Raw genomic sequence first — 11,669 nt, forward strand, 5'->3', positions numbered from 1 at the left:
ATTGTTTTTCCTCTTATCCAAGGAATGTCAAATTGTTTTTCCTGTTATAGATATCTTGTAGATTCTTTAAATGTAAATGACACAAAATGCTTTGACCAAAGATAATGTGTTGCTACCCATGTGAAAAAATTGTCTATAGAAAAATAGAAAGAGAAAAGAGTCAAACAAAGGCAATCGTTTTATGAATAATTTTTAATTTTTTGAATATTCCAGAAAACATTATTTTATTGTAATTTCATAGAGATATAAGTAATTGTAAAAACTATTGAGGGTCAATACAACATTACAACCATATGCTTCATCATCATGTCACTCGTTGGGAATTGAACTTAGGTGAGGAAGATAACAACCATTCTTCCCAAAAGATAACCCCAATTGACAATGTCTTTACTCTCCATTTTTTAATATTTCAACTTTATTCTTAAAAACTTACATTTTTGTATTCAACTTTTAAATAGCTATAAATATAGTGAGACGAAAATTAGAAATATCAAATTTATAAGAGGTATCAAATCACATGGCGAGAATAAAAAGATGAGACCAATTGATATTCAATTAATTTAAAAAAATGAGACCAATTGATATTCAATTAATTTAAGAGACCAATAAGAGACAAATCTAAATGTTTTATGTTTTATACTTTTTCAAATCATATTAAAATAATTTGGCAACATAATTTTTGATAAATCACAATTCTAAAATATTTAATTCATATTTTCTATGCATAAATTAATTTCCATCCTCAAAAACCCTTGGGACACTTTAATTATGCAATCTCAATAACTAAAAATTGTAGTTACAATTTTCTTTTACCAATTTTTAGGTGAAATTGATTAGATGAAATTGATTGAAAAACATACCCAACAAAAAGATAAAACATCTAAAATAGGTAACCAATAAAATCTTATCCTCTCACATCCCTCCCTCCTTAGTTCATTGTTTAAACCTTTGATTTTGAGACCTTGTCTTAACATCAATCAAGTTGATGTTGGTCACCTCATTATTTAAGTCATTGTTTACGACTATTAAACTTAAAACTTATAACCAATATTATATCTTCAAAAGTAAAATTACTATCATAATTTTATACTCATTTTTCAGAAATCAAAATTATATTAATATTGGTTAAACAACTATTATAAATTTTTCCTTTAATTCCAAAAAAATCAAAGACATATTAATATTATTAAAAATATAATAGAAAATAAAAAACATATTAATATTGGTAAAAATATAATGATTATTATATATTTTTAGTTGCGCAGACAGTTTTATCCAATCACAATCAAATTACAATCAATGAGGGTTAATGAATCTAAGTGGGTTTTTGAAAGGCACGTATTTCCAAGTGTGACGCTTATTAATATACCATTTTAATGCAGCCATGTTTCAATATTATAGGTTTTAACGTTTTTAGTTTTTAATTAAATGTCTCTGATCTTTATAGGTGGTGTTAAATTATTCTATTCTTTATAAGCTGTGATAAATTACTTGTACATTAAATTTTTAATGGTGTTAGTAAAAAATTAATGAAGTATAGTTCAAACATATGATTTAAATATAAAAGAAATTTAGCGATATAAATTTTATCTATTGATATAATGGGCTGAGAGGAGAGAATATACTAATATGTTTAAATTTGAGTCATTCATTTTAAGTGATCTATAAAAACTTTCAATTAAGAAAATTATTAAAATACCCATTTTCATATATTGGTATGTTTAAATTTATAGAAAGTTATTAAAATACCCATTTTCATATATTGGTATGTTTAAATTTAAATTATTCATCAAAATATTTAATTAAGAAAATCATTAAAATACCCCCATTCCAATAACAATTATAAGTATAAAATTTAACCATTATAAAATGCTGGCACCCAAAATTGATAATGATTATAGGTATAAAATTATAAGTATAAAAATTAACCATTATAGGTATGAAAAATTATAAAATGCTGGCACCCAAAATTGATAAATATTATAGGTATAAAAATTTATAAAATGCTGGCACCCAAAATTGATAAAAGAATTCTTACGATAATTTATTATTTTATGAAAATGAAAATTGATAAAAGAATTCTTGCGATAATTTATTATTTTATTAAAATGAAAAGAAACGTAGCAGCCAATACACGCTGCGAAAAGAAAAGCAAAACTTGCAAATTTTAAGCTAACGAAAACGTAAAACCAAGGATTCAAAGCTAACATAAACAGATACAGATTCAATATCATCTTAATAGTAGCCTACGAAAACCGAATCGAGTGTAGAGTTTATATGTTGCAATTTTTTATTTTTTTTTTCTTAATCTTTTAAGAAGATATTCCTACTACAGGGAATAACCTTGTTATATAATCAAATCAAGACAATCTATGAGAGGTGAACATGTTTTGGAGGGTATTTGAAGGGAAAAACAATACACACTTTACCAACCAACCAAAGTCCTCATTAACAAAACACAATATTTACAAAATTTATGAAAATTAAATTAATATATAAAGTTTCAGGAATTTTTGAGGCTTCTAGTGATTAAGAATAATTTATAGGGATGATTTTACAACAATAGATCATATAACATCAATGTTACAATTTGAAAATTTTCTTATATAAATAGTTGTATGGTAATAATCTACAGGTGGCAAGAGGAGAAAATAGTAAATGACCGAGCACTCTATGTAGCATCATATCTAATTATTCTATACAAAGTCATGTCTTTAATCAATGTCCATTTCTCTCAACTATGACTAAAATCTCCATTTGATATTATTTTTTTTGAGCTTTGGAGAATTTGCAATATAGATTTATTCTATGGAAGATCTACAAAAGGCTTGGGGTTTAAAGCTAGTCCTTCGAAGACTATAAATATGAGAGAGACAACAAATTTACTCTTAACACTAGTGGGAGAATGGAAATTAAATGATGTCTATTTGGGCAATACTACATGCCATTCTTTTCTATTCTTTATCCACTTCCATATATAAATTACCCACGATGAGACACCTTTGTTCCTTCCATATTTACAACATCTACGAATCATCCTTCCAAGTTAGTTTCATTTCAACACAAGTGATGATGTTATGTCTAGCAACATATTAGATAATCCTATTGGGAATAAACTTAACATGGGAAATGGTCAAATATTTAATTTCCAATATGATTCCTCTACTATTAATATAAAAGAAAACACCAAACATTGATTGAATTATTTTTAAAAAACACCAAACATTATTTGAATTTTATTACACTTAACAGCATTAATTTTTCAAGGAACGTCAGATTGTTTTTCCTCTTATCCAAGGAATGTCAAATTGTTTTTCCTGTTATAGATATCTTGTAGATGCTTTAAATGTAAATGACACAAAATGCTTTGACCAAAGATAATGTGTTGCTACCCATGTGAAAAAACTGTCTATAGAAAAAATAGAAAGAGAAAAGAGTCAAACAAAGGCAATAGTTTTATGAATAATTTTTAATTTTTTGAATATTACAGAAAACATTATTTTATTGTAATTTCATAGAGATATAAGTAATCGGAAAAACTATTGAGGGTCAATACAACATTACAACCATATGCTTCATCATCATGTAACTCATTGGGAATTGAACTTAGGTGAGGAAGATAACAACCATTCTTCCCAAAAGATAACCCCAATTGACAATGTCTTTACTCTCCATTTTTTAATATTTTAACTTTATTCTTAAAAACTTACATTTTTGTATTCAACTTTTAAATAGCTATAAATATAGTGAGACGAAAATTGGAAATATCAAATTTATAAGAGGTATCAAATCACATGGCGAGAATAAAAAGATGAGACCAATTGATATTCAATTAATTTAAAAAAACGAGACCAATTGATATTCAATTAATTTAAGAGACCAATAAAAGACAAGTCTAAATGTTTTATGTTTTACACTTTTTCAAATCATATTAAAATAATTTGGCAACATAATTTTTGATAAATCACAATTCTAAATTATTTAATTCATATTTTCTATGCATAAATTGATTTCCATCCTTAAAAACCCTTGGGACACTTTAATTGTGCAATCTCAATAACTAAAATTTGTAATTACAATTTTTTTTACCAATTTTTAGATAAAATTGATTGAAAAACATACCTAAAAAAAATAAAACATCTAAAATATGTAACCAATAAAATCTTATCCTCTCACATCCCTCTCTCCTTAATTCATTGTTTAAACCTCTGATTTTGAGACCTTGTCTTAACATCAATCAAGTTGATCTTGTTCACCTCATTATTTAAATCATTGTTTACGACTATTAAACTTAAAACTTATAACCAATATTATATCTTCAAAAGTAAAATTAGTATCATAATTTTATACTCATTTTTCAGAAATCAAAATTATATTAATATTGGTTAAACAACTATTATAAATTTTTCCTTTTAATTCCAAAAAAATCAAAGACATATTAATATGGGTAAAAATATAATAAAAAATCAAAAACATATTAATATTGGTAAAAATATAATGATTATTATATATTTGTAGTTGCGCAGACAGTTTTATCAAATCACAATCAAATTACAATCAATGAGGGTTAATGAATCTAAGTGGGTTTTTGAAAGGCGCATATTTACAAGTGTGACGCTTATTAATATACCATTTTAATGCAGCCATGTTTCAATATTATAGGTTTTAACGTTTTTAGTTTTTAATTAAATGTCTCTGATCTTTATAAGTGGTGTTAAATTATTCTATTCTTTATAAGCTGTGATAAATTACTTGTACATTAAATTTTTAATGGTGTTTTGTAAAAAATTAATGAAGTATAGTTCAAACATATGATTTAAATATAAAAGAAATTTAGCGATATAAATTTTATCTATTGATATAATGAGCTGAGAGGAGAGAATATACTAATATGTTTAAATTTAAGTCATTCATTTTAAGTGATCTATAAAAACTTTCAATTAAGAAAATTATTAAAATACCCATTTTCATATATTGGTAGGTTTAAATTTAAATTATTCATAAAAATATTTAATTAAGAAAATCATTAAAATACCCAATTCCAATAACAATTATAAGTATAAAATTTAACCATTATAAAATGCTGGGACCCAAAATTGATAAAGGTTATAGGTATAAAATTATAAGTAAAAAAATTAACCATTATAGGTATGAAAAATTATAAAATGCTGGCACCCAAAATTGATAAATATTATAGGTATAAAAATTTATAAAATGCTGGCACCCAAAATTGATAAAAGAATTCTTACGATAATTTATTATTTTATGAAAATGAAAATTGATAAAAGAATTCTTGCGATAATTTATTATTTTATGAAAATGAAAAGAAACGTAGCAGCCAATACACGCTGCGAAAAGAAACACATGTAATTTAATCGTTGAGAAAAGCAAAACTTGCAAATTTTAAGCTAACGAAAACGAAATTTCCAATATGTTTTAACTGTTGGCAATCCTGCAGTTGGCGTGGACTCCTCCCTGGTTGCCAGTCAATACATTAATATCTCCCATTTTTATCATTGCGGCAGCAAATTTTTTCTGCCATCCGACCAAGTTAAGGCCCGAGTTTGCAGTCACACTGGATTTGGTGTTTGGATCTGTAAGCAGCGTTGCATCCGATGTAAACAGGCCACGCTTAGCTACAACGTCGTTGTAATACAAGTTGTCCAGGATGAGTGGCGTTTGAGGATCCATGACCACGGTCGTGTTGGCGTTGCTGGGGCTGCCTTGGGGACAGCTCTGCTTCAGTATCTGAGCATATGTCGGATCAAGGGACGGATCCGTCGTATTGTTGCCGTTGAAAGTGTAGAGCCTACTGACTAATGAAGTGCAATGGGAGACACCAATTGTGTGTGCTCCTGCATTCGCCCAAACAACACAAACATGATTTTACTCGACATATGCTTTTGCTCAACCATTATTAGCATCTACTAGCATTGACATGTTAATGATTTGCAGGTCTGAGAATATACCTGACAATGTAACCATCTCGTCCTGGGATAAGCCTTTGGCTGCAAATAACTGAGTTAGCTGTGTTACATTGAAGGTAGGGGGAGGTAGATTTCCCGGAATGTTGGAAGCTAGTGAAATATTTCCATCCTTTCTTCCAGCTGGAACATCCCAGGAGAGGGGAATGGGAGATGCCTGCGATCAATAATGATTAATTATTTGAAAGCATTGAGCATTGCCGTGATGCTATGCTATAATTAATTTAATGGTCGTTATATGTGTGATGTTTAAGACAATACCAGTGATGCGCTATCTCTAGCCGCAAATGCGACTATATCTGCACACGAGACCTCCTTTGGGCAGACCGCCTCTATTTACAATTTTGCTTCGTCAATCACCAAGGCTCGGATTGTTAGCCGGAGAGTCTTTCTCCGCTACGAACTGGCCAGGAATGGAATCGATGAGAACGGAACCATCGCAACCCTGAAAGTGCAGGAGTTCAAAAACCTCATTCATTTACAGTCTAGCGAAGTACATTACCAAACGTAATTTTGATACCTATCCTCACAAAGCAGTCGTGAAAATGCAACCGTATAAGCTTAGCAGCTACTCCAGGAAAGTTAAGGAACGCGGTGCTAACTACCCGACGCACAATGGGTTCAGCTTGTGGACAAATAGTATTGTAATAGCCCACTACAAGGTTGTCGCTTACTGCAGCCCCAGCTAGGGCACAAAATAATACAGCAAAGAGGGTCACCTTATGGCACAGGGTCTTCGCCATTTCACCTCCCTGGAAACCGACATCAAGAAAAACCAGAAAATGAAGTCATTCCAAACATTAATTTGCTTACAAATATGGATCCCGAAAGACTATCTATTGCTACCGAAGTTCTCACCTTGGAAGACAGCTGGGAGTTTATCGTTCGCTTTGCGACTACTCAAAATCCTGAGATGTGAGATACTAGTAGTCAAGTTCACTACTGAATATTGATAATCATGTATGCGAAGCTACAGGTATTTATAGATGTATATAACAGTATTTGAGTGTGTGAATGGCGTTATTCAATGGATATTAGCAAAGTCATTTATTAATTATTAAACTAGTTTTTTTGGATCTTAAAATATTTTTAGATTTTAAATTATTTCTAACATTTAAAATCAAATTAAGTTTAAAAGTCTTACATTACTTTATATTCTCTCTCTTGAACTCATATGTGGATTGAAGATTCTCAAATACAATTCTATAAAAATCTACGATCCAAATAAAAATAGTGTGAAGCAGTGTCACGCGTCTTATCTGACCCTACCGCACGCGGTGTATCAAAGACCTAACGTGGCGGTCTAGTTTCTGTAACTTCTTATCAAACTGACGTCACATTTTCTCATTCACTTTCATTGGATTTTCCTCTAATTCCTTTTCAAACATATCTCAAATATTATCATCTTCTTTCATCGAAATTTTATATTCTACAAACATGGCCTTACAGGCGCTTGGAAGTTGTAGAAATATAAAACATTTAATTGTTATGCGCTACGTTTAATAGATGTACGACTATAATAAATTGTCAATCTAAGCCAGTGACTGGTTTCGAGTTGTATTTCTGCCACCAAATGCTCAGACAAAGTCAATCTATGCCCTGGAAAGTTCGTATCACGCATTATTTGACACCTTCGACCCGCAAGCTCAGGAGGGGTCATTTTGTTACATATTATTATCAGTACATACCATCGTCACGCGTTGCATTGTAGTACACAATATATTACATTTTGTAGCCTGGCATCTCTTACCTCTACCTGATTCTGAGGAGAAGAATTCAAGGAATGACGCTGCTTCGATGATAGAGCCAACTAGCTTCTCTTCTTTATTGATCATTGACTTTAAAACCATGATTGGATCACGCTGTCCCAAAGTCAAAACTCCATGCCAGAGTCTACTAGCTTCTCTTCTTTATCAAGCAATCAGGTCGCTCACCGAATCACCTCATTAAGGCTGGCAGCCTGCTAAATAATCTTTATTTCCGATGGCTGGTCGTATGATTTTGTGGGATATCATGAAATTTTCCTCCGTGGAGTGTTAAGGTTGCTTATAATGATGTTATATTTTATAAATGGGTCGTGTGTAGCTAACAATATATGTATATGTATGATATCATTAACCTAAAAAAAATTTAGGTATAAATACCATAGTTACCGAATTTGAATGCGAATTCGAATTCGAATTCGAATTGATATGTATATGTATGATATCATTAACATAAAAAATTTAGGTATGTGAGTTTTAAGTTATAAATAGCATAGTTATCGAATTTGAATGCGAATTGATATGGAAAAAATTCGACTCCTTAAAATATAATATTGGAAAAATTTCGTTTGAAAGGCGATGATGAATGCACTACCTCTACTGCGACAAGGTATCACATGGAGAATTAATGAAGGAAATGCAGTTCGTATTGGCACGGATCCATGGGTAGGCTGCGGTAATGCTCACAGATTACCAGCTGACTTGATCAGGTACCTAAACAGCAGGGGCATCATCCACATTAAGCACATAGGAGATCGAAATAATTCTACCTTTCTTCAGCAGGCTTGGAAATCGGCTCATGACTTGGACATCCCCGAGCAATGGCGACTTGACTGGCAGCAATACATTGAAGCTCTCACTCAGGCGCATATCCGCCTGACAGATGAACCAGATGAGGTTATATGGGCATTCGCAAAGAGCGGAACATACTCCCCTAAAGAAGGATACATTAGACTCATGGATCCCTTTAAGTCTCAGACCATCGACCCGAACTGGAGATCACTCTGGAAACTCAAGGCCGCCCCTTGTACCCGCCTATTACTGTGGAAAATTCTCTTTGACAAGATCCCTACAGGTGCCAATCTGATGAAAAGATCCTTTCATGGCCCTTTTCGGTGCCATCTTTGTCGACTTGATGAAGAGAATACCGAACACCTTTTCTTAAGTTGCCCATCCTATAAAGAGTATTGGAACTGTATCATTGCACACTACCCATCCCTAAATGCCTGGCACGGTCACAACATTCAGGATGCTTGGAATTCTTGGTGCCAGGTACAGAAAGGAAAAGCCAGGAACATGCCCCTTCTAGCCTGCTGGGTTATATGGATTGCTAGAAACCACTCCATATTCAACCTCAAGGACCCCCATTGGCCTTCTATTCTGCTTCACACCATCGCTGATTATGATCTCCTTCCTGAGGACGATAACATAGCCCCTCCTCGCACCATCAAACCTGAAATCATAGACAAATCTAAACCGTCGGCATATTTTGATGCTTCTGCACAAGAGGCAGGATGTGGTGGAGGATCCATTCTTTACCTGAATGATACTCACATATTCAAAATCCAAATTACCCTGGGCAAGGGTACTAACAATTTTGCTGAACTCTATACAACAAAACACCTCATATATTTCGCCTTAGAACAACATTGCAGTCATCTTCAGTTGTTTGGTGATTCCAAAATCGTGTGTAACTGGCTCAACAATGCATCTCATTGTAATGCATATACTTTGAGGCATATTCTAGGAGAAGCTCAAAGATTGATATCCTCATTTGACTCCTTTGTCTGTCGACATATTTACAGGGAACAAAACACGGAGGCAGATCAACTTTCAAAAGAGGCAGCGCATTTACAGGACAATGACTGGCTGATACAGGAGGAAATCGATGGTACCTACCATCAATACTACCACAGACCTTTTGTAGAACATGGACAAATTGGGCTATAAGCCCAATATTTTCTGATCTCATTGTATAAATTATGTTTTTCTTATATCTAATTTAATGGTTTGTATATATGAAAGTTTTGGTTTGGGTAAATAGTATATCTCTCTCTGCGCAGAGACGATACAATTTTGGACTTTTTTCTCCCTTCCTTTTGAGGGAAGCTTAGACATAATATGGTTGATAACAAACTCCCTGCGTGGAGTAATAGAGATTAGCGTTTAAGCTTTCATATCTTATCTGTACAGTTTCATGTATCTTGACAGGCAATCTTGCCTCCATATGCATATGCCTCGGCATCTACAAAATGTAATTTCTTATATATTAATAGAAATTACGACTTTTTCCATGGGAAAAAAAATATTGGAAAAATTTGGAAATATATATTTTCCAAAATTAAATTATTTTTAAAATAAAATAAAAAAATTATATTTACAATATATTTTTCAAAATAATAACATTCTCACATCCTAAATTTTAATATAACCTTTAAAAATGAAAAATAACAATATTATTAATTAATAACTAAAACAACTTAAATCTCTCCCTGTAGATTTAGCCTTTAGTGTGGTTCCCAATGAAAGCACGTTGGGTCGTAGGATTTTGTGGGATATCATGAAACTTTCGTCTGTGGCTTACGGTATGTTATAGAGTATTAAGGTTGCTTATAATGATGTTATATTTTATAAATGGGTCGTGTGTAGGTAACAATATATGTATATATATGAGATCATTAACATAAAAAATTTCAGGTAGGGTAATTTATGTGAGTTTTAAGTTTTTCAGTGGGGGGAAGAGCATCTCTGCTGAAGAAGCAATATTTACATATAATCGCTGAAGCGAGTAGATACAACAGCCGAAGCTGCGAAGCTAAATTGGGAATGGAGCCAAAGTCACATCATCCCACAACAAAGCAAGTATCAACAACAACATTATGCTGCAGGAGCAGCCGAAATCATGCATCCAGGGGAATAGAAGCCGGGTGGGGAGGCAGCAAGCCGACCATCCCGACCACGGGGCTATAAGTGAGTTTTAAGTTATAAATACATTTGGTTACACTATTATGATTTAATATTATTGATATGTTATTGTTTTGACGTTTTTTTGATTTGTATTGTATGTAGAGATTTTTTTTTCTGGAATCATTGCATTTTTAATGGTTAGAATTTTCGAGCTATCCACTCTGGCTTATTATGAGGATAGATTATTAATATACATTAAAAAAATATTTAAAATATTTTTTATATATTTAATTTTAATTATATTTTTTAATAATTTTAAATTAATATGAAAAATAAAATTGATCTAATTATTTTTAAATAAATTTTATTTTTTTTAATTATTAATAAAAATATTTTATTTATCATGATTATTAAGACACAATATAATTTATATATAAAATAGAATTTTTCACCAAAATATCCTAAAATTATTTCAAGAAAGAAAGTGATTTTTTGTTGTTTAAAATGTAATTTTGAATGCATAAATGGATTAAGCACCCTAAAAAAATCCCTAAAACACTCACGTTTAAATAACTTACACTCAAGTTTTTAATAATGTCTTCTGAATTTTACTTAAGAATAAGTTAGACTACGTTCAATTATTACTAAAAGTATTCCATAAATATTTTATAAAGGTTAATTCTAAAATTATTCCATGAATATTTTATAAAGGTTAATTCCTACCATTTACTTATTAATTTTTGTAATTAAATTAAAATTTTAGAAAACCCTACTTTAAAATAGGCATGTCTATTGATGCAAATAATAATGGTGCACTTTAACTTTATTATATTCTCTACCTTTTCATATAAATTTAGTAATGTTTTTTAATGTGGTTAAAAACATAGTTTTTTTTATTTAAATTGTGTTCTCAAATACACAGATTTAACATTAGATAAATTTCATAACTAATACTTTTGATTCAAAAAAACTCTCGGATAAAATTAAAAATAAATAAACAAATTCATACAAAATT

The 11,669-nt window shown here is 30.9% G+C and overlaps 1 pseudogene; it reads right to left on the reverse strand.

Annotated features, from left to right (window-relative positions):
- Positions 1–5,436: 5,436 nt before the first annotated feature.
- On the reverse strand, positions 5,437–6,727 carry LOC149236573 (peroxidase 5-like; annotated as a pseudogene).
- Between the last annotated feature and the right edge of the window lie 4,942 nt (positions 6,728–11,669).

Source organism: Pinus tabuliformis, chromosome 8, assembly GCF_031772625.1.
Source record: "Pinus tabuliformis cultivar Carrire ecotype Pingquan chromosome 8, CPIR1, whole genome shotgun sequence".
In the NCBI taxonomy this organism is placed as follows: Eukaryota; Viridiplantae; Streptophyta; class Pinopsida; order Pinales; family Pinaceae; genus Pinus; species Pinus tabuliformis.